The sequence below is a fragment of the Mobula hypostoma genome, chromosome 21 (genome assembly GCF_963921235.1).
Source record: "Mobula hypostoma chromosome 21, sMobHyp1.1, whole genome shotgun sequence".
NCBI classification, from domain to species: domain Eukaryota; kingdom Metazoa; phylum Chordata; class Chondrichthyes; order Myliobatiformes; family Myliobatidae; genus Mobula; species Mobula hypostoma.
Genome location: NC_086117.1, coordinates 30,495,211 through 30,519,769, shown reverse-complemented (window position 1 = coordinate 30,519,769; position 24,559 = coordinate 30,495,211). Strand labels below are relative to the sequence as shown.

Below are 24,559 nucleotides of genomic sequence, written 5' to 3'. Positions count from 1 at the left end.
TTGCACCAACAAGAAAACAACATTTTGAGGCTAGCACCAACTCAAGTAAAACTGCCTATTGCTATTTAAGTCTCTGTTTGGTTGTCCAGCACAAAGAAAACTCCAAAATCTTCCTGCGTGATCAAAATGTCTTTCATCCTCAAGGCAAGAATTCTAAGTGTAGCTCCAAACAGTCTGTGCGTCCTCATCTATTGGCCATCGGAGATGTCTGGTGTCTGTTCCTGCAACCACTCATCATAGAGAGTAAATGTGCCTAAAACTGGCCCCACAATTTAAAGCACGACTCAGAAAACACTGCTTTGAGAGTTTCCACCATGGAGACGCATTGGGGTGCAAAGTTTGCACAATTTTACCATAGTGTTTCTGTTCATAATGACAAAAAGGCTGGGATTTGTGATACATTAAACACATGGCGCACCATGCATGTTAGAAAATTACTCCTCTGTGATCTTGGTTGAACCTGATATGGTTCTCTGTGCTACACTATTTTAATCCACTTTTCAAAGTGAAGCAAAACTTCTGGCTTGCATTTTCTATAGTTAGTTTTTTGTTAACATCTTCATTGTGGGGAATATTGCTCACAAACTTTTGGAAGCAGATATTGTGGAAGCTGTTATTGGAGAATTGGCTTAGCATTGGGAAGACACGGCTAATGAAGGTTTGGTCAGATAGATTGAAGTCTTATGCTATAATTTCTCCTCTTCCTATTTGCACAAAAATCGGTTTCAATCATTTAGAAGTGGTACTTCCATACTTTAAGCCGAATGAATGTACAGCAAATTTTCGTATTCTGAGGTCATCTCAACAATCCAGCTGTCAGGAGAATAATGTCAGAAATTAATGGCAGGAGTTAAAGACATCTATGTAGACTTCACATAATTTCTTGCCAATGAGTTCGTTTAGTTTCCAACCATATGATTTTGATACTCTGGGTATTGCAATATAAATGGGTATTACCAAGTTTGACATTTTTGATTCCCAAGATCTTAAAATGAAATGTAGCAATAATTCCAACAAGTAACAGAGATACAGATTTAGAATCGTTTGGCCTAGCATCAGCTGTAGAGAAATGTAGAAGTGTATGATGAAGGATGTGATGACATGACACTTAGAAAATATCAACAGAATTTTCAGATAGCAAGATCATGCTTGACAGGTCTACTAGAGAATACTGAGGATGTAATTCAAACAATAGATAGGGGAGACCCAGTGAATGTGGTATATTTGGACCTTTAGTGAGTTATCGTTAAGGTACCACATAAGAGGTCAGTGTGCGAAATTAAAGGACATAAAATTGTGGTTAACTTACTGACATGGATTGAAAAATGGTTGACAGACAGAGTAAAGGGATCTTTCTGGTGTGACTGGAAAAATGGATTACTATAAAGGTCAGTGTTGGAACCCAGCTATTCGCAATCTCTATCAGTAATTTGAACGAGGCATCTGAATATCTTATTTCTAAATGTTCTGATGACAGACAACTGATTAGGGTAATGAAATGTGAGGAGGAAGGAGAAAAGTTTTCAAGGAGGTTAGGACACTTGAGTGAGTGGCTTAATAAATGTCAAGTGGAAAGTGTATCTCCCTACCCATTTTACAACCCAATTTTGTGTCCATCCACAGTAAACTCTCACAACTAAATTCTGAGGCAAATTCTGATCCTTCATCACTTCCATCATTCACTTCAACCTGTCTCTCAATTCTACATCAGCAAACTTTTACATCACATTTCATTCAGATTATTTCATCACTTTCGATCTGCTTCTGATTCCTAACATAATCCTGTATGGATGAGGCATGATATGATTGGATATCCATCACCTGTCCTGAAAGATCCATACAAACCAAAATAGGACATTGCCACCAAGTACAGCTAAACTGATCATTATCATCTCGAGCAACAAAGTTCCATTTCTTTTCCATCAACCATCTTCTTCAATGGCCACACCCACCCCATTTTTTTTCTTCCAATTAGGAACTGATCACAGAGGTGATAAAACAAGAACAGGCAATTTGGTCAGTGTGCTTGTGCAAGATCTTTGAGACCCACCTCAGTATTTTCCCCATACCTGTGAATAAATTAATTTCAGATATACATTCAGTGGCCACTTTATAAGGAACACCTGCTCGTTAATGCAAGTATCTAATAACCCAATCATATGGCAGCAAATCAATGTATAAAAGTATATAGACATGGTCAGGAGGTTCAAATGTTTGTACCAAACATCAGAATGGGGAAGAAATGTGATCTAAGTGACATTGACTGTAGAATGATTGTTGGAGCCAGACAGGGTGGTTTGAATATCCCAGAAAATGCAAATCCCTTGGGATTTTCATGCAGAACAGTCTCTAAAGTTTACAGACAATGGTGAAAAAGCAAAACCATCAAGTGAGTGGTACTTCTGTGGGCAAAATGCCTTGTTGTTAATGAAAGGGATCTGAGGAGAACGTCCAGATTGGTTCCAATTGACAGGAAGATCACAGTAACACAAATAACCACTAGTACAACAGTGGTGTGCAGAAGAGCATCTCTGAATGCACAACATCTCAAACCTTGAAGTGAATGAGTTACAGCAACCGAATACCACAGACATACACTTAGTGGACACTGTATTGGACACAGGAGGCAACTGATAAAGTGGCCACTGAGTGTATGTTCAATTGTCCTTTGTGAGAATGGAAAATTTTTCCATCACTTGAAGATTCCAGCAAAAAGATCTCCATATGAAGAAATGTTTTCCTCTTCGCCCTCTGATGCTATTGCCATTTATTTAAATTTGCTCTGTTCGTTTCTCTACTGCAGAAAACAATTCTTCGTAAGTGGACTTCCAGAGCTCCCTCTTAACTTGCATTTAGCTTATTTTGCCACCTTCTCAGCTCCAAGCAGAAACAGCCCTAGTTCTCTCGCCCTCCACACATGGATATTCTTGGCAATGAGGATGACAGCAGCTGCTCGACCACCTCTCCAGCATTTCCCTTCCCTTTTGTTCATCAAGCCAGACTTCTTCCCAAAGTTTCTCCGCTGTTCATTTGAACCTATATATTCTTCTCATTTGTCTCTCATCTGCTTTCAAAAATTGAATTGAATGAAAAATCAAGTATCACATGATGAATTACTTTTGTGTTGCAAGCAAACACCATTTGGTCTGACTTACTTTGCCATACCATACATTTTTTTAAAATAAAAGTTGGATGACTTCTACAGTTTTTTTAACCCATCTTAAGCACTCAAGTTCTATATTTTTACTTTCTAATTAATTCCAGCTTAATGGATAGAATTAGAGAGCATCGTCTTTTATCAATGCACAATGTGCAAATGGTCCATGTATAGATGCTAAAGTGATGCTTCTCAAGAGTCCATGCCTTTAGGACATCCCTTTGGAACAGCGATGAGGAATTTCTGGAGTGAATCTGTGGAATTCATTGATACAGATAGCTGTGGAGGGTATATTTAAAGCAGAGGTTGAAAGTTTCTTGATTAGTTAGGATATCAAAGGTTATGAGAAGAAGGCAGGAGAATGGGGTAGACAGGGATAATATATCTGCCATGATAGAATGCCAGAGCAGACTGCTAATTTGGCTCCTATGTCATATGATCTTATGGCAGTTTGCCTGGTGCATGCCTTCGTTTCAAGGCATCTTGTAGAGAAACAGTGTAATCTTTTTTTCCCATTCATACACATTGGCCAAACATAATTTCAGGAGTCGTGGAGACAATAATAAAACAAATCAATGTTGTCTGATGTAACACTTATACTTCTTAAGGTGCTGATGCTGAGCAACTTGGAGCCAATTGTTTAAGAAATGTCATGGGAATGGGCAGCATGTTTCTCTGGTGCCAACTTCAAGATCATGTTGGCAGGGTGGGTCAAATTTCACAGGAGTAGCTGGAGGAATTGTGAAGAGACGAAATGCAATGTATGAAGTTAATCTACTGTGTAACAAACAGAATTTGTGTTATTGTTGCAGATTGCCTCGTTTTGTTAATACCTGCTCCCCAAAAGTAGTTAGTTCAGTATCTCTCTAAGCAGGTCAGGAATAGAACTGCCTCCCTTGTAGTCCATACTATTTTACTTCTGCAGTTGCAGCACAGATAGACAATTTGTGATTGACATGACTACTGGATGATTGACATGCCTATTGCAGCATGCTTTCGGTGTGCACATTTCACATAGAACATCATCTTCAGTGGGTGAAATATCACTGTAAGGTAGCAATACCATTCAGCAACCAGTTGCATGCTACAGATCAGTGCTGGGGCATTTAAAAAGACATGAGCTGCAATTTTGAATCTAGTGCCTGTTCATTATTATTCTCATCTGGAGATGGACAAATGCATGTTTTTTTTTCTGATTGGACAGTTAGATAGTTTGAAAATTGGCCTGAGTGTTTTCCTTTGTAAGCAGTGTGCCAATTCTCATACAAAGTTCCAAGTAAGGTTGCATTTTATTTTATTGTGTTAAAGTGTGAGACATTAGGAATAATTGATGCTGATCTCATTTAGTATATTCTCAACATGTTAAAAGAAATCGATTCAGAAATGTTTAGGGATACAGCGGGGAACAGGCCATTTCAGCCCTTCGAATCGTGCTGCCCAGCAACCCACCAATTTAACCCTAACCTAATCATGGGACAATTTACAATGACCTATTAACCTACTAACGGACTGTGGGAGGAAACTGGAGCACCTTTGGACTGTGGGAGGAAACTGGAGCACCTAGAGGAAATCTAGGTGCATGCAGGAAGGAATGTACGGACTTACTTACAAAGGACTCCATAATTGAACACTGAACTCCAACACTCCAAGTTGTAATAGCGTCACCCTGACTGCGACGCCACCGTTTCTACCTTTCCATAAATGCTACCTGACCTACTGAGTTCCACCAGCATTTTTTTGTTTGTGTTGCACTGAATTTTGCCTTTTGGTTGCTTGAGAATTTAATTAGCGGGATGCACAGATAAGCAATAGAGATGGCTTATTAAAACAGATGGCATTTCTTCGCTGCTAAATATGGTGCTCTTTTCAGATGTAGAGGATGAACACTGTTGGATATAACTGGACTGAGAAATAATTCCTTATTACTTTACATTAAACCTCAGAGTCATGAAGCAGAAAACATCCTTTGAAACATCCTTTGAATAATCCTGAAGTTATAGTAAGTCTGGCAAAGTTGTAAGATTGCTTGCATTGCCACAATCACTTATTTTTTTTACTATTCCCATCTGAGCTGTTAAAGAAATAAATACCTGCATTTATATGGCGCCCCAGGACATTCCAAGACACTTTACAACCAGTTAAGTACTTTTGAAGTATTTACAATATTTTAATATAGGACACATGGCAGCCAATTTATGCGCAATCGTAATACATAAACAGCATTTAGGTGGTAATTGGATCATCGCTGTTGCTATTGATGGTGGGATAAATATTAGTCAGGACACTGCGGTAAAATCCTGTGTTGTGTATTTGATATTTCAGTAATGTTGCAAATATATTGTTTGATTAAGCATCCTTTGTAATTTACCTAATGCATTGTGAGTTATACGTTAAAGTACATGAAATGCATACTAAATCACACCACCACGTCATACGTGCTTGTCTCACTAAAATAAAGATGAAACTAAGACATGCATTCACAGCTCTGTGTTTTTGCTTTCAATTAGTTTTATGTTTTGGAGTTACCAAACATATCAGTGTTGAGGGTATTTTAAACAAACCCAAGACGATAATCAATCTGTTGAAGTGCAGTGAGACTTTAGAGTAAAAACAAGTACAGTAAGAAACAATCAAGTAAAAAAAACAGCAAAGCATGCTGTTCTTCGGGAAGGGACAGTCTTGAATTCACAAATTCATTAACACTGGGTGATAACAATAATAAATTTTTCAGAAGTAGAAATGGCTGGCTACATTGGAAAGATAGACGTGTTCGATTGCACAAGCGATAGCTGGCTGCTGTATATTGAATGAATTGAGCAATATTTTGTAGCAAAAGAAATAGCCAAGAAGACTGTGCCAGTTATGCTGAGTGCATTGTGTGTTTGAGCATATGGAATGCTTTGAAGTTTTACTGCTCCAAGTAAACCAGCCAAAATTAGCTTTGCAGGTATTAAGAAAATAAAGCAGGAACATTTGGAATTAAGACCATTGCTGATTGCAGAATGCTTTATGTTTCATAAATGAAATCAAAAGAAAACGGAGTCCATTTCAACATATGTGACTGAATCGAAGAGATTGGGTGAGCACTTTCAGTTCAGTGATGGGCTTAAAGATGCACTGAGAGATGGTTTAACTTGGGGAATCTTACAAGAAAGCATTCAGAAACATCTCCTAACTGAAGCTTAACTTATATTTAAAAGAGCAGTTGAAATTTATGTATCAATGGAAACAGTGGACAGAGACACAGTTGAGTTGTAGTCAGGAATGAAAGCTAGCGTGAACAAAATTCCAATGCTTAAACAGAAATTGGCCTGGCCAAACAAATTGAGTTACTGGTGTGACAGGAGCTCATATAGAAGAGGCCAATGCAGTTTAAAAGGAAAGGTTATAGAAAATGCCACAAAGTAGGACATATACAAAGAGCATGTCTGGCATACACATCAAGATAAATAGGCTGCACAGGGAAGAGAAAAAAAAGTCAAGTTGCAGTTTCAAAAAGAGCACTAATCTGCATGCTGTTGATGAAAAGTCTGATAATGATGAGAGTGACACAAGACTGAGTAGTAAATAACAGGAATTCTGCAGATGCTGGAAATTCAAGCAACACACATCAAAGTTGCTGGTGAACGCAGCAGGCCAGGCAGCATCTGTAGGAAGGGGTGCAGTCTCAGGACTAACTGAAGGAAGAGTGAGTAAGGGATTTGAAAGTTGGAGGGGGAGGGGGAGATCCAAAATGATAGGAGAAGACAGGAGGGGGAGGGATAGAGCCAAGAGCTGGACAGGTGATTGGCAAAGGGGATACCAGAGGATCATGGGACAGGAGGTCCGGGAAGAAAGACAAGGGGGGGGGTGACCCAGAGGATGGGCAAGAGGTATATTCAGAGGGACAGAGGGAGAAAAAGGAGAGTGAGAGAAAGAATGTGTGCATAAAAATGAGTAACAGATGGGGTACGAGGGGGAGGTGGGACCTTAGCGGAAGTTAGAGAAGTCGATGTTCATGCCATCAGGTTGGAGGCTACCCAGACGGAATATAAGGTGTTGTTCCTCCAACCTGAGTGTGGCTTCATCTTTACAGTAGAGGAGGCTGTGGATAGACATGTCAGAATGGGAATGGGATGTGGAATTAAAATGTGTGGCCACTGGGAGATCCTGCTTTCTCTGGCGGACAGAGCGTAGATGTTCAGCAAAGCGGTCTCCCAGTCTGCGTCGGGTCTCGCCAATGTATAAAAGGCCACATCGGGAGCACCGGACGCAGTATATCACCCCAGTCGATTCACAGGTGAAGTGTTGCATCACCTGGAAGGACTGTTTGGGGCCCTGAATGGTGGTAAGGGAGGAAGTGTAAGGGCATGTGTAGCACTTGTTCTGCTTACACGGATAAGTGCCAGGAGGGAGATCAGTGGGGAGGGATGGGGGGGACGAATGGAGAAGGGAGTTGCGTAGGGAACAATCCCTGCGGAATGCAGAGAGAGGCGGGGAAGGAAAGATGTGCTTAGTGGTGGGATCCCGTTGGAGGTGGCGGAAGTTACGGAGAATAATATGTTGGACCCGGAGGCTGGTGGGGTGGTAGGTGAGGACCAGGGGAACCCTATTCCTAGTGGGGTGGCGGAAGGATGGAGTGACAGCAGATGTACGTGAAATGGGGGAGATGCGTTTAAGAGCAGAGTTGATAGTGGAGGAAGGGAAGCCCCTTTCTTTAAAAAAGGAAGACATCTCCCTCATCCTAGAATGAAAAGCCTCATCCTGAGAGCAGATGCGGCGGAGACGGAGGAGTTTCGAGAAGGGGATGGCGTTTTTGCAAGAGACAGGGTGAGAAGAGGAATAGTCCAGATAGCTGTGAGAGACTGAGTAGTCTTGTTATTTAAAATGTGAAAACTAACAATGGAAAAGCAAAATGGCTTACACCAGAAGTGAACAGCAAATTAATTAAAATTGAATTGGACACTGGCTCTGCTCTTTCAGTATTTCTACAAAATGAGTTTGGATGCCAGTGCAAAGATACTGAACTGAAGACTGACTGTGGATATCCAACTAAGAACTTATATTGGAGAAAGTATAACTCCTGTGAGAATGACATTCATAACAGAGAAATACAGCAAGCAACAAGACACATTGTACACAGTTGAGACACATTCTATATTTAGTTGGAGTTTATAGCTAAGCAGGATTGAGTATAGTGTATTTAATAGTTCAGTAATATTTGAGTAAGATTGTAAATATATTGTTTGATTAAGCGTACTTTGTTGTTTACATAATGCATTGTGGGTTATGTGTAAAAGTATGTGAATGGCATACATTATCATGGCACCGTGTCATACTTGCGTGTGTTGCTAAAGTTAAAAAAAACAAACTAAAATGTGCATTCCGGCTCCATGTTTTTGCTTTCAATTAATTGTATATTTTGAAGTTACAAAACTTAACATCCTGTTCTTCTTCAAGTTGTGTAATGAGATCTTTAAGATAAATCTGGATGATCAGATATGGTTTAATATCACCTTTGATGGTCCGGTATTCTTTACACTGTCCCACAACATCAGCTGAAGTACTTGAGTGTGAACTTGCATTTGCAATCTTTTGACCCCAAGAATTTCCCACCGAGTCAGAGCAGCAACTGTAAGCATCTTCTTCTGACTCAGGACCTTTCATTTTGAATGCACAAATTTTCTCTCTGCATCGTTTTTAGTATTTTGGAGCTACTTAAGTTCACACCAGCTCATTCAAATGAAGGACACTGGAGCTGCATTTACACTGGACTACCGTGAAAGAATTGTGTTAGATAAAATTCTTATTCGAGGGAAACGTAAACCTTATCTCACATGAATTGGCTATTGGGCAATCCAAATTTGAGTAAACCAACGAGAAGTACACTAGTGCCTCAATAAGATAAAAACTGTATTATTGGGACTTCTTATCATCTGGGCAACTGGAACTTGGAATACTGCTGTTCGGTGATGTGCTTGGTTCTAAACAATGATTCATAACTAATTTTAGGAGTTATTTAAGTATCTATTATTGTAATATGAGCATGGATTAATTGAGCATAACTATTTCTATACCATATAGTAGACTTTCATACTGATTGGAAACTTAAAGTAAACGAGTATAGAAGTTTTGGTTTACTTTAAAAAGTCCCCAGAAAGGTCAAGACAATGCCTGCACAAAATAAAAGCAAATATTAAACAATTTGAATACAGCAATGTTGGCTAACCATTGCAGAAGTGAATAACTAAAATTTTTTTTGAAGAGTTATTGCACGGAGTATGAAATGTTAGATGACAATGCCCTTTCTTCAAATTATCCAGGGTTTTTAAGACAGGGAATCTCACTTCAATGTCTTAAGTGAAAGACTACTGTTTCAACAATGCATTGAAGGGACAGCTAGGGTGATATGATCTAGTGCTGGACTGAGACTTAAATCTTTCACTTTGGGAGAGTTATTAAGCAAACATGTATAATCTTACAGCAAAATATCATGATGTGCTGCATATAATTAATCTTTAAAATGTAATAAGTGATACATATCAGAGAAATGTTTTACTAAATCTTTAAAATGTGTGCAGTTTTTGCCTTTTGCTTGGCTGCAATCATTTTGGTGGTGTGGCTCTCGTACTGTGCATTGGAAGGGCAGCAAATAATCTTTACTTTCAATTTACTTCATAATTAAACCAAGATGGTTTTTGGCTGGTAATGCATTGCATACTGAGAATGCTTCTTTAGAACAAACTATATCCTGTCCCGCCTGGCCAAAAATATTACAGAATGCTTCAAACACGGCTGGTCTTGTCTGCATAAAACAGCCTAAATTATAATTAGAAAATATGATCCAGAATTAGAAGGCGAACTGAGCAAGCCTATACCTGAATCAAACTAAACTGAACTGACCTAGAATGTGGACCCTTGCCCTACAGAGTCACAATTTATAATTTCAACAGTATTTGCTGCGAGACAGGAAATTCAAACCAGGTTGCACTGGATTAGTTCAGTGTAAATTGATTGTATTGTTCCTCTAGGAGAGATATATTATACAAGATCAAAATTAGACATATTAGTAGAAAGTCAAATGAGGATAAAATTTTAAAAAAGCACTTCTAATAGGCCCTTGGATTAGTTCTGATGAAAGATTCTCACAAGCCCAATCGATGTGTGTGTTGTCCATATGCCAGGCCAGTTCAAATGTGATTTACCTTACCCCTTGACATCGAACTTCTTTGAGATTATGTAGCGACGTGTAAATGTAAAGTCTGCATTTACTAGCATCGGATTTGGTAATAAGGAACAAGGAGGCATGTGCTGAGGAAGCTTACCAAAGTAGCAACTGAAAAGTAGCAACTGGCACAAAGAACAATCATTTGTATGTTAATAGCCTCAGAGCCCACTTATCTTCATGCCCATTCTTGCTATTATATACTTCTCTGTAAAAAAATACATAATTGCATGGGATAATAATGGAATATAGTTTATTTTAAATGGGATTACAGTTTGCAATTAGGTGCATACAGTATATCCATCTTTAGGTCAGTTCTTTGCATTACTTTCACAAGATAATGGTAGCATACTGGTTAGCACAACGCTTTACAGTACCTGCAACCCAGGTTCAATTCCCACCGCTGCCTTAAGGAGTTTGTATGTTCTCCCCGTGACCATACTTTGACTCATACATGGGTTCCCTCTGTGTGCTCAAGTTTCCTTCCACAGTCCAAAGGCATCAAAGTTGGTAAGTTAATTGGTCATTGTAAATTATCCTCTGATTGGGCTACAGTTAAATTGGAGTGGCTGGGCAGCATGGCTCAAAGAGCTGAAAGGGTCTAGTCAGCACTGTATCTCAATCTATCAATAACTAACTACTTTGTAAATAAATAAGTAAATAAGAAGCCAGCCATTTAAAACTACATAAACTTATTCTCTCAGAGGGAAATGAATCTCAAATTCTCTGCTCACAGGGCAACGGAGACCAGATCATTGGATGTATTTAAGGTGGAGAGCGATAAATACTTGAAAGATCAAGTAATTAGAGCATTTGGGAACTGGCACAAAAGAGAAGTTGAGATCAGCATAGATCAGCCACAATCATTGTTAATGGCAGATCAGACTTAAGGAGACTGATGACCTATGCCTACTGGTATTTTCTTGTGTTCCTGTATGGTTGTTCCATTGTGTCAGGAGTTCTACAGACTATAAACATTTTGGTCAATATTGTGCATGTGTATGCTCTGTGCAACTTCCTTCTTTGTTCACTATATTAAAATTAATGCAGATCAAAGTGTCCCATCACAGAGCATTATTTTTTTTATTGAACAAAGAGGGTAAAGCTAAAATCAGAGAACATTGGTTGAGCCTGTCTGGACTGAGAGTGCCAAATGTGTATGAACTACTGTAAAGATGAATTGGCTGATGTATACAAAATTCATGAGAAAAGTCTGAGTGAAAGGGTTTCTTTACTTGTTGAAGGGGAGACTTTAAGGTGATCTAATGAGCATCACTGAAGGACTGCCTTTGCAGTCAGCCAAGTGCCAGACATGCTTGGAAATCCAAAGCAATGCTAAGGTCTCTCCAAAGCAAACTGCTGGGAATTCAAAGTAGTTAAAATTTCTATTTTGCCAAAATGGAATGTGCACTTTCTCCTCTTTGGGGCACACATCAATTACCTAAATCTGCAGAACTTTGAAACAGGTTGGCAAGCTCCCAGGCATTGGGGCCACTTGTTGGATAGTAAATGTTCTTTGATGAACTTTCAAAAACAAGCCTGCTGATAGTCTATTCGGTAGTTCTTGCCCTAGTCTCTTCATTATGGTTTTGCCCAAGTCCTGAAGACTAACGACAGTAGTCTTTATTTCAGCCCCATTATCACAGTGCTTTGTAGAAATGTTTGCTAGTTAAATAAAAGATTTAGGGTAGGTGACCTAAAGCTTAGTCACAGTGGTTCTTATGATAATACAGATTAGGAATCATGACCCATTTGATTGTAACCTCAACTCCATTTCTACCTTTACCTGTATTCATTCTCTTACTTATCAAGTATCTATCTACTTTTACTTTAGAGTGCCCATTGCCCTTAAAGGAAAAGTGTTCCAAAGACTCACTAAAGAGAAGAAACATCGTGACATTACTTACTGAAATTAGCAATTACTTAATTGCATGACTGCTAGTTCTAGGTTTTCCCATTAAGGAAACAATCTCCACAGGTCTCCTCAGTATTTTAAGTATTTCAGTAAAAATAGAGCAATGTGATTCAATTGACAACAATGGCTAACACAAGAATATATCAGAAGTCATACCATGTGCAACTTAAAACTCTTAAAGGTACATGCACAATTGATACATATCATACAGCTTTCTTCTAAAATATCATGCATATTACGGTAACTGTTGTCATATATTACATCTAGCATCAATTAACTATATGCATATGTTTGCATCAGTTAGATGATTATATATGAATACTCGGTCATAAGCAATATATTTAAGTGATCTGTAGTGTTTTATAACTTCTCAGATCTCTTTAATCGAAAGCATGTTTTGCTCTTCAGTCCACTTTGAATTCTGTTGAATCCAATAGATTACCTCATCCTGCCAGCTGTTTGTCAACTGCTTAGTTTTATATCTCAGGTGCCTGTGCATACCAGTGGTAGTAATTCAAATGCAGCTTCATTCTGGGCTTTGTACTCTCTGTCGCCATTTTGCTGAATGATAGATAACTTATGGTACCTGTATCTTTATCATACAGTTTCTGACTTCGGGCACTTCTGTCAGCCTTTACTCACCACTATCAGGATATAGAACACAGAACAATACAATGCTGTAAGAGTCCTTCCACCCACAATGCTACGCTAACCCGTATTAGCCTACTCCACCATCAATCTAACGCTTCCCTCATATACAGTCCATTACATTTTTCTTACATCCATATGACTATCTAAGAATCTTTTAACTGTCTCAATTGTATCAGCCTCTACCACCAGCCCTAGCAATTTGTTCCAGACACCCACTACTCTTTGTGTATGAAGCATCTCTCCTGAACCTTACTCCACTCACCTTAAATGGATGTCCTCTGGTATGGGCCACTACTGCCCTGGGAAAAAAGATGCTGGCTGTCCACTTTGCCTCTGACTCTCATAATCTTATATATTATATCTTTACCAAGTTGCCTCTCATCTTCATTGCTCGAAAGAGAAAACCCCAAGCTCTCTAATCCTGGTAAATTTCCTCTGCACCTTCTCTAAAGCTTCCACATTTTTCCTATAATGAGGTGACCAGAACTGAACACAATGCTCTAAGTGTGGTCTAAGTAGAGTTTTGTAGAGCTGTAGTATTACCTCAGGGCTTTGGAACATAATTCCCTTATTTATAAAGGCCAGAGCACTATACACCTCCTTAACAACCCTCTCAGAAACATGTCTGCCTATTTTATGTATGAGGTATGATCTCATATCATTTCATTTCAGGAACATACATTCTTTAGCTGCCATTATTACTATTCCACATCATGATTCCAGTTCCCTTGCCCTTGCATGCAGTTATTGCTTCACTTCTTCTTCAACAACAATCCCAAACTCATCATCTGTATAGTATCCATGGATTCTTTGGCTGTACGGCAAAGAACCTGATCTAACTAGAAGTAACTGGCATCAAGGTTGCAATCAGTCCATTTCTGGAAAGAGGAATGAAGCTGAAGGTTTAGAAATGGAATTTGTTTGGGAGATCAGAGACAACTGCCTGGAAATTCATTGGCATCTGTAAAAGGCTGTTAATCAGTTGCACTGGTGGAGAATGAATAGACGTTACTGGCAAACTCAGCATTGCCTGAGGCTCATTATCTCTTGTACTATTTGATCCGTCTTCCACAAGAGTGAGGCCTCTTCTTCGCACGGAGAGCCAGTGCAAAACAAGGAAATGGTCACTGCTGGGCCTGTGGATTGCAGTTGACAACAGCCGTATTTGGAAGGATGATTTGGGCAAGAATTAGATAGCACAGATCAGTGAGTCAATGCCTTACAATTGGGTAGGATTTGAGATTTCTGGATTGGGGGCTGCTGTTGTTGGTACTGAACTGTTGATATGAAATTGTTAGTATCATTCTCACAACTTGCCTTTCCCTCTACTTTTGTATTATCCACAAACTTGGCTGTAGTAACTTTGCTTCCTTTCTCTAAGGCAGTCATTAATATATGTTATCAACAGCTACAACTCCAACTTTAATCTTTGTGGTACCTATCATTTACAAGTTGTCTACATGAAAATAACCCACTTATCCCAATTTGATGATTTCTGACTCTGCCTCTGGTTACGCCAACGTATTACCTCCAATACAATAAGCTCTAGGGAACTGACCTTTGGTGCAGCAACCTTTCAGATGTTTAACGAAAGTCCATAAGCAGGTGTCTCGCCATACACTTACTGATATTTCCTCATATAACTCCAATACATTTGTCAGACATAATGTCTCCTTCATGGAGCCATGTTGGTTCTGCCTGTCAGGTTATGACTTTACAAATTATTCAGAAATATTTCCTCTAATAAATATCAGACAAACAGGTATAAAGTTACTTGTATTTTGCCTTCTGCCCATTTTAAATAAGGGGTATCACACAAGGGAGATTTAATGCCTTTTGGTATCTCTTCAAAATCGGGAAGATTGCAACTAATGCATCCATTATTATTTAGTCACTGTCTTTTAGGATCATAGATGTAAACTATCAGGTCCAAGGGACTTCTCTGGCCTCAGCTGTGGTAGTTTGCCTAATAATAAAGCTTTAACAATGAGTTTAATTCCTCCAATGTGTTGTTTTTTTTTCAGTATCAATGGTATTCCATTGCATGACAGAAAATGGAGGATTCAAGCAACACTATTTATGACAGAATGTACTAGGTCAACTTTCTAAAGAAGTGCCATTTGATTCAGAGCTCATAATCATACTTAGCTCATGGAGTAAACAATGTCATATTTTTACTTGTTTATTTATTTGCTCGCTTGTTTATTTATTTATTTATTGAGATACAGTGTATCTTCTGGCTCTTTGAGCCACACCACCCAGCAACTTCTGACGTAACCTTAGCCTAATCAAGAGACAATTTACAGTGACATACCAACCAGTACGTCTTTGGACTGTGCAACGAAACTGGAGCACCTGGAGGAAACCAACACTGTCACGAGGAGAATGTACAAACTACTGACAGGCACGGCAAAAATTGAACCTGGGTCATCGGTACCGTAAAACGTTGTGCTGACCACTGTGTTGTCGTTCCACCTCTATATATAGCTGTTGGAGGAAAAATAATGCCATGTGATTGATTCCTAGGCCAATAGCTTTGATTATCCTCACATTTAATTTGAGATCATTTTCACTCACTGATGGACATCATAATGTAGAGACAGTGGAAAGTCATCAGAGGTGATAAATGGGTAAATTTAGATGTATTTGGCACTTGGGTGTAAACATGTTGTCTCGAAGCAATGGGACTTATAAGAAGAAGATGGGATCTGGATACTTGAGGGACATCAGAATTAATCGCAGGAAGCTCCTGCAAGTCAGTAGTGATAGATAGTAGATAGACAGGGGAAGACCCAGGCAACTGGTTTACCTTTAAGTACGGTGACGTGTTGAATTAAAGCAAAACTGCAGGCAACTCATGAAGGATGATGTTGAATGCATTAACTTTGTTACTCTGACATTTGAGTACACTAGATTCCGGTTAACTGGGCCTTTGGTTAATCAGGGCAGCAGTTTGTTTGAGACAACTCTTAAGGAACAAAAACTAAATCAGCAAAATATCTGACATTCTGTCCATTTGTTTGGGACACTGTGCTGCTTAATTAGAGCAAAAAACTGTTCCTGAACAGTTTCTAACTAGGGTCAGTCACATACTTTTACATGGCCGTTAGATATTACACCATACTTAAAGCGATCATTTTTTAAATAGAGTCAGTTTCATGTATTTGTGTTCAAAAAGCAGTGATTTTTGTCACTGATACTTGAGGAGAAATAAGCAGTGAAACAACTCGAAATTGTTGTGCTCACTGCGATTTCAAGCATGCCGGCTTAATGATGCCAGAAGCGATTTCACTAGTTCAGCAAGTTAGGAATTATGAAGGCATTGACAAACACCTTGAATGTTACAATGAAAATGAAGATTTGAAGGATGCAATCATCTAAAGCGTTGTATGAAGGCAGTCCACTATCTGCATTAGGTGTCTCTACTGATTTTGTTTATGTACAGTCAATTAAAAGAACAAGGCAGACAAATTCTGAATAAATAATTATTGGGAACAAATTCACATTTTCATAGTACTGTAGAGGTATTGATTGTGTTCTAATTTGTTCTGGATTTCATCTAAATACATAAATTATTAGTTAAATGGTAGCTTGTCTTTTTTTTATACCTTTTAACTACTTTCATGAAACTTGCGGCCACCCATATCCAATGGACACTTTGGAAAAAATCTTAGATTTAAATCTCTCTCAGAAAAGTGTAGTAGCAATTATATATAATATAATTATGAATTTATGTCCTGATGCTTCTAATAAAAATGAAAGCTGACTGGGAAAGAGAACTTGAGGTTAATATACTGACTGAAAAATGGGAAAAAATTCTTCAGTTGGTGAATTCATCCTCGGTATGTGCTAAGCAAAGGTTGATACAGTTTAAAGTAGTGCACAGGGCTCACATGTCCAAGGATAAACTATCTCGTTATTACTCTTATATTAATCCAATATGTGACAGATGTCATTCCGAGATAGCTTCTCTAACCCACATGTTTTGGTCATGTCCCTTGTTGGAGAAATATTGGAAAGATATTTTTGATATTATTTCAACGGTCCTAAACATAGACTTACAACCTCATCCAATTACTGCTATCTTTGGACTACCAATGATAGACTTAAATAATTTAACCTCTTCATCACGAAGGATGATTGCATTTCTTACTTTAATGGCTAGAAGGTCCATTTTGTTGAATTGGAAAGAGATTAACCCTCCTAATGTATTTCATTGGTTTTCACAAACTATGGTGTGTTTGAATTTGGAGAAAATTAGAAGTGCAGTTTATGACCCTTCCATTAAGTTTGAAAAAACTTGAAGCCATTCATTCAGCATTTTCATCTGATGTAATTTGATCATTTCCAAACTTGTTTTATCTCTCTGTACTGTTGTTGGAGGGGAATGGAGTCGTCGGCACTAAGGTTTTCTTCTTTTCCATTTTTAAGTTGTTAGTTTTGCCCAAGTCTTTTAGTTTAGTTGATTAATTTTGTTTTTCTTTGGGGATGAAGTTTGTATTTTTTTTTGCTTTGTTTTTTTTCTTTTTCATGATTTTTTTTTCCAGTTTTTTTTTGCTTTGTATTATCTGTTGTTAGTTCTACATGATTGGGAGCTTTGTTAATTTACACTATTTGATTTTACAATTACTTTTTTTAAGTGTAACAATATATCTCCTACTATCTGTATTATTGCTATGTTTTGTCTCTATATTTTGAAATTAACAAAAAGATTGAAAAAGAAAAGAAACTTGGGGCAGCCACTTAATTGGGCAAAAATGTGTCCCAATTAACTGGAATCCACTGTATTAAAAACTTCGCTCAAGAGTTATTTCTGTTTTTTTGGTAGTGTTAATTCCGCAATGAGAATAAGTCAACTCCACTAAACCACTAACCTCAAGCATGATCTTTTGCAAGTATATTTTTCCTGTTCGATTGAGTCACATAATGTTCTCTGATTAGCAGCAGCATTGTGCACAGCTTGTTCAGGGGTTATGCCATTGCTTGTAAGTCTGTGCTGTTGTTGGCTCCACGTTTCAGTCTTGCTTTTTTTCAGGTATTTTATACTTGTTCTTATTTGGCCAAAACGTAATCAGCTTGAATTGCCAGCAAGGTTCCCTTTATAAATCAACACTTCCTAGCTTTGAAGTTTACACACTGCAGTGTGGAAGAACAAAAGCTGCTGAACAGTAGTTGCTTGAGCACTCTGTTTAAGGACAGTGGGCTTGTTAAGATGCACAGAGCACAAACCTCCTGAGCTGAGGTGTTGGATACACTTCACGCCAGCCCGTCAGTTGTACAGTATGTACTACAACTCCATTCATTTGCATGGGATCTGAATACTAACGGAAATGCAAACGCAACACACACAAAACACTGGAGGAACTCATCAGGTCAGGTGGCATCCATGGAAATGAATAAACCGTCAATGTTTCAGGTCAAGACCCTTCTTCAGGACTGAAATGGAAGGGGGAGGATGCCAGAATAAAAAGGTGGGGGGAGGGAATGGAAAGTGATAGGAGAAGTCGGGTAGGTGGGAAAGGTAAAGGGGATGGAGAAGAAGGAATCTGATAGGAGATTAAAGTGGACCATAGGAGAAAGGAAAAGAGGAGGGGACCCATGGGGAAGTGATAAACAGCTGAAGGAGAGGTAAAGAGCCAGAGTGGAGAATAGAAGAAGAGGGGAGGGGAAGGGAAAAAACTTTTTGATTGGGTTTCATTTTCTTTATTTTTAGTGATATTAATTACTTTTCATTAATTTGCATTAGTTTAATAAGTTTCTAAACAGAAGTATTTTTTAAAAGTTTTAAAATGTTCACACTGATAATCTACAGTAATTCAATTCATTATTTGAGACTTGAATTGTAAAGAGCTTTACAGGGTAGGTGCTGCCAATTGGGCATTCTATGGTGAGATGCTCCGGGTGGATGGACCAGAGACCTGCTCGCTGCTTACAGACCACATTACCTTGTAGAGCAGCAAAACTAGCAAAGCCTGATTAGACCAGCACATTGAGATGTGCGTACAGGGATTCTGCCGACAGGCACATTCCGGGCTGCAAGGATTCATGCTGATGGACACACTGAAGCTCGGTGCAGCCACAAGAGCTTGGTGGGGAAGGACCACAGTATAGGATTCTTCCACTACTGAAGAAGGAGGTGATTTGACAATCACCTGGCCAGCTCTTGGCTCCACCCTCCCCCCTCCTGTCTTCTCCTATCATTTTGGATCTCCCCCTCCCCCTCCCACTTTCAAATCTCTTACTAGCTCTTCCTTCAGTTAGTCCTGACGAAGGGTCTCGGCCCGAAACGTCGACTGTACCTCTTCCTAGAGATGCTGCCTGGCCTGCTGCGCTTACCAGCAACTTTGATGTGTGTTGGTGGAAGAAGGAGGGGTCAGGTTAGGTGAGGAATTATTGTAGTAGTGCACCAGTCCACCAGGTCACATGAGTGGTAACAGTCCTATTGCTTTTAAGGAATGTAATAAAACAAGACTTAACACATTGAATATTAATTTAAGAATAAAAATGCATTGCATATTCTCATAAATACTCTAAAATTATGAATAATGTTTATTTTGATATAAAGATTAATTACACCAGCTGGAGTACAGAATGTTTGGCTGCAGGGTAGAAATTGTAAGGCACAGGAGTGTTATCTCTTCTTGTCAGACTGTTGTGAAAATCATGGCTACAGCAGTCTAATGACAGCCTTTGGTATGGAAAACTACTCTTGCTCCTTACTGTCTGACCATGATGTCATTATTTTGTAAGGGTGCGCTGCCTTGCCTCTCCTAATGCTCGATGCAGGCAACAAAGATGCAACAGAGCCGACTGACTTTCTAAGTGATCTCAAGGAGCATTCTTTTTCATTGACAGCATTCCCTTCATGATCAAGAGTCAGAAAGTTTGCTTTGTATAAGTTTCAGTCTTGAAAATGATACAAACAAAACACATGAAAAATTAATTAACATTTCAATTGTTTTGTCTCTATCTGTTAGCTAAGTTCAAATACTTGAACCCGATAAGATTGTCTTGGGTACTCACTGTGACCAAAAATATGAAGAGAACATCATTGAATTACAATGACATGTGTTTCTATTAGCCAATTGTCAAACTTCTCTTCGGCATGCCTGCCAAGATGCTTTGGAGCAGGATGTGTGAACAATCTTTAGAGAGACAGTGCCTTTGTGTGAAGTGGGTCTGAAGCCCCACAGCCTAAAGCTATTCTCAACTAAATAAGTGAAAAAAAATCTAGGTTCATGTTGAGTACAATCTCCACACATTGACTTCATTTTAAGCAGTAATACATTCTAACAAAACCGCCCATTGTGCCGTGAACTACATTGTTTTCAAACAGTGCAACATTAGTAAAAACAATAATGTCAAACCTTCCGTGTGCTGAGCATTTATTAAATGTTTCTTTTGGCAACGACTTCCTTATCCAAACAAGTGTGAGATATTAAATAATGAGCCATGTTACATAACAAGCAGGCAACTTCCAGTAATGCAGAGTTTACCTTGTTTGTTGTGTCACAGTAAGCCTTGTTTACTATCTTTAACCTTGATGACTGTGAAAGATAATAATGTTTTTTATGGCAAGAACAAGATAGGCGTATTTAGAGATTGTAGGGAGGGAGTGTAATGAGCTAGAAATACAGAGCAGCAATATACACTCAGTGGCAACCTTGTTATGGACAGGAGTGGAACCCAGTGTGATCTTCTGCTGCCGTAGCCCATCCACTTTAAGGTTCAACGTGTTGTGCATTCAGAGATGCTCTTCTGCACACCACCGTTATTACGTGTTGCATTTTTGTCAGCTTGAGCCCGTCTGGCCATTCTCCTCTGTTCTCTCTCATTAACAGAATGAAAGCACAGAACTGCCAATCCCTGGATGTTTTTTTTTGTCTTTTTTGCACCATTGTCTGTGTGTGTGTGTGAAAATCCCAGTAGATCAGTTGCTTCTATTTTATTATTGAGATGGAGCACAGGACAAGCCCTATGAGCCACACCGCCCTGCAACGCCCAATTTAACACTAGCCAGATCACGGGATAATTTACAACGACCAATTAACCTACCAACTGTTACATCTTTGTACTGTGGGAGGAAACTGAAGCGCCCAAAGGAAACCCACATGGTCATGGGGAGAATGTATAAACGCCACACAGACAGCAACAAGTCTGAGATATTCAAGACCTGTGTGGCACTAACAACCATTCCACAGTCCAAGTTTCTTCCCCATTCTGATGTTTGGTCTGAGCAATACCAGGCCCTCTTGACCATGCCTGTCTGCCTTTATGCACTGACTTGCTACCATATGATTGGCTGCCTAGATATTTACATTAACAAGCAAATGTACCAATTACAATGGCCACTGTGTCTATATGATTATAAGGGTTTCAAGTCTGGTCGTTGTATGGCTCTGAGTTAATTCATGCTATATCGATCTGCACAGCTTTGTGTCTATGAGCTATTGTGTAATAAAACCAGACAATGCTAGAAATTCCCAAATGTTAAGTTAGCAACTGTAGAGAGATGAAACAGAGTTTCGACTCAATGACCTTCCATCAGAACTGCAGAAGCCTGTCCAGAATCATCAGTTTTTTTTTCCTATTTACAATCTAGCCCTTGTTCTGAGAAGCTGCTAGCTCAAAATGATATTAGTCTCCTGAGCTTGTTAAAAAAGATATAGGGTCAGAGGGCATGATTGGATTCAGCAGCATAGAGGGCCAAATATAGTGTCCGTGTTGGCAAATGTAGTATAGTTTGTGGGGAATGATTGCCAGAAATCAGTGGAGTAGGTACCACAGGAAGGCAACAGCAGTGCCATTTTAAAAATCAGCTCTGGCAATATCCTATTCTCTCTGAAGGTACAAAACTAAGCAAAGCTGGGTTTATTTTCCGAGGAAGTTTATTTTCTTCCTGCTTGCTGATTGCATGTGTGAAAGCACAGCCCTTACAGATAACAATTCAAATAGTGCTTGCTAAAGATGAAAACAGGTATCTAAGATAAGCTTCAAAAGCATCACGACCCCTGTTGGAATAGGGAGGAATAACTATGCATTCAGTAATACACATTATGACATAAATTATACACATTTCTACATTCTGCAACTCGTCCCCAGCAAAATTACAAAATAAAATCTTACATATTTGCTGGAGATTTCTGTTCTGGCACACAGTTTGACCTCCACTTGAGGCAAAACAAGTTGGTTCTCCTTCCCCTTGAGTGCACTGGAATGTCCTCTGAGCAAGCTATCTCAGAAGATGTTATCCCCAGCAATTCCTCGGAACAACTTATTCATGGTGTACAGTTCATTGCCTAACGACACTTCAAGGACCTGATTGCACTTTGAGACCATAAAACCATAAGACTTAGGAGCAGAATTAGGCCATTCAGTGCATGGAGTCTGCGCCACCATTCTGTCATGCCTGATCCTGGATCCCACTCAACCTCATCCACCTGCCTTCTCTCCATATCCTTTGGTGCCCTGACCGATCAGGAAACTATCCACCTTAAATATACCCACAGACTTGACCCACTGGGTCCTGTGTTGCGACTGCTTCTTTTTACATTGCACGTCAGTGACTTGGATGATAGGATTGATAGCTTCATTGCAAAGTTTACGGATGATACAAGGATAGGTGGAGAGGCAGATAGTTTTGAGGAAGTAGAGAGGCTACAGAAGGTCTTAGACAGATTAGGAGAATGGGCAAAGAAGTGGCAGATGGAATACTGTGTCAGGAAGTGTATTGTCATGCGCTTTGGTAGAAGAAATAAAAGGATTGACTGTTTTCTAAATGGAGAGAAAGTTCAAAAATCTGAGGTGCAAAGGGACTTGGGAGTCCTTGTGCAGGATTCCCTTAAGGTTAATTTTCAGGTTGAGTCTGTGGTAAGGAAGACAAATGGAATGTTAGCATTCATTTCAAAAGGACTAGATTATAAAAGCAAGGATATAATGTTGAGTCTTTTAGAAGCATTTGTGAGTCCTCACGTGGAACTGTGAGCAGTTCTGGGACCCTGATCTTAGAAAGGTTGTGCTGACAATGAAGAAGGTTCAAAGGGGGTTCAGAAAAAATGAATCCAGGATAGAACAGCTTGTCATATGAAAAGTGTTTAATGGTTTTGGGCCTGTATTCACTAGAATTCAGAAGAGTGGAGGGTTACCTAATTGAAACCTATCTAATTGTGAAAGGTCTTGATAGAGTGGATGTGGAGAAGATGTGCTGGGAAAATCTAGAACCAGAGAACACAACCTCAGAATAGAGGGGTATCATTTTAGATCAGAGATGAGGAATGATTTCTTTAGCCAGAGAGTGGTGAATCTGTGGAATTCTTTGCCACAGGCAGCTGTGGAGACCAAATCTTTACAAATATGTAAGGCAGAGATTGATAGATCCTTCATTGGTCAAGGCATGAAGGAATACAGGGAGAAGGCAGGAGATTGGGGCTGGGAGGAATAATGCAGAAGAATGCAAATAGGATAATCAGCAAAATACTTCCTTCCAAAGAAGCTGAACATCAATTTAAAGACTAAACAAAGGCTGAAACCGCTGTTCAGGTATAGCATATACTATCTGAATATCAATTCAAACAAGAAACTCATTCAATGATTCAGAAACAGATTTACTCCTCTACCATCCAATTTCTGAATGGTCATCGAACCCATGAATTCTACCTCACTACTTTTTAAAATTATATGTACTCACTGAAATTCAGATTTTTTTCTCTATTATTGTGTATTGTATTGTAATACAACAAATTTCACAGCATATGCCGGTGATATTTAACCTGATTCTGAATATCGGCACATATGAAATTTAAAAGGTGACCATAAAAGACGTGTAAGTACTGCTTCACCTTGAAAGTGCATTTACAGTCCTATAGAATGGGAAAGAACCAGGTAAAGGGCAAATCTTTTACCAGCCCTTCATTTTGCCCTTTGTCTCCTCCTCTGTCCCCTTCTCCTATGCTCCACTCTCCTCTCCTATCAGATTGCTTCTTCTCCAGCCCTTTACCTTTCCACCCACCCAGCTTCACCTATCACCTCTAGCTAACCTCCTACCCCTCCCCACTCCTTTTTATTCTTACGTCTTCCCCCTTCCTTTCCAGTCCTGAAGGAGGGTCTTGGTCCATAACATAGATACTGCCTGACCTGCTGAGTTCCTCATGTATTTTGTGCTTGTTGCTTTGTATTTGCAGCATCTGCAGGCTTTCTCATGTTCATAAAAGAGCAAATATTGCATTTCAAAGCACTCTTCTTTTTCAAGACAAAAGAAACATCCTTTGTATATCCTTTGACAAAAGAAACATCCTTGGGAGATGATACTAAGATAGGTGGAGTTGTGGATAATGAAGTAGGTTTTCAAAGCTTGCAGAGAGATTTAGGACAGTTAGAAGAGTAGGCTGAAAGATGGCAGATGGAGTTTAATGCTGATAAATGTGAAGTGCTACATTTTGGTCGGACTAATCAAAATAGGACATACATGGTAAATGGTAGGGCATTGAAGAATGCAGTAGAACAGAGGGATCTAGGAATAATAGACAATAGGGAATGAAGTAGACCATTCGGCCCTTCGAGCCTGCACTGCCATTCTGAGATCATGGCTGATCATCTACTATCAATACCCGGTTCCTGCCTTGTCCCCATAACC

General features: G+C 39.2%; 1 protein-coding gene across 4 annotated transcripts in view; it reads left to right on the top strand.

Moving 5' to 3' along the window:
• The window catches only part of LOC134359927 (astrotactin-2-like), a 1,812,737-nt gene that overhangs the window by 1,672,438 nt on the left and 115,740 nt on the right, over window positions 1-24,559 (top strand). The gene's annotated exons all lie outside the window — the stretch shown is intronic.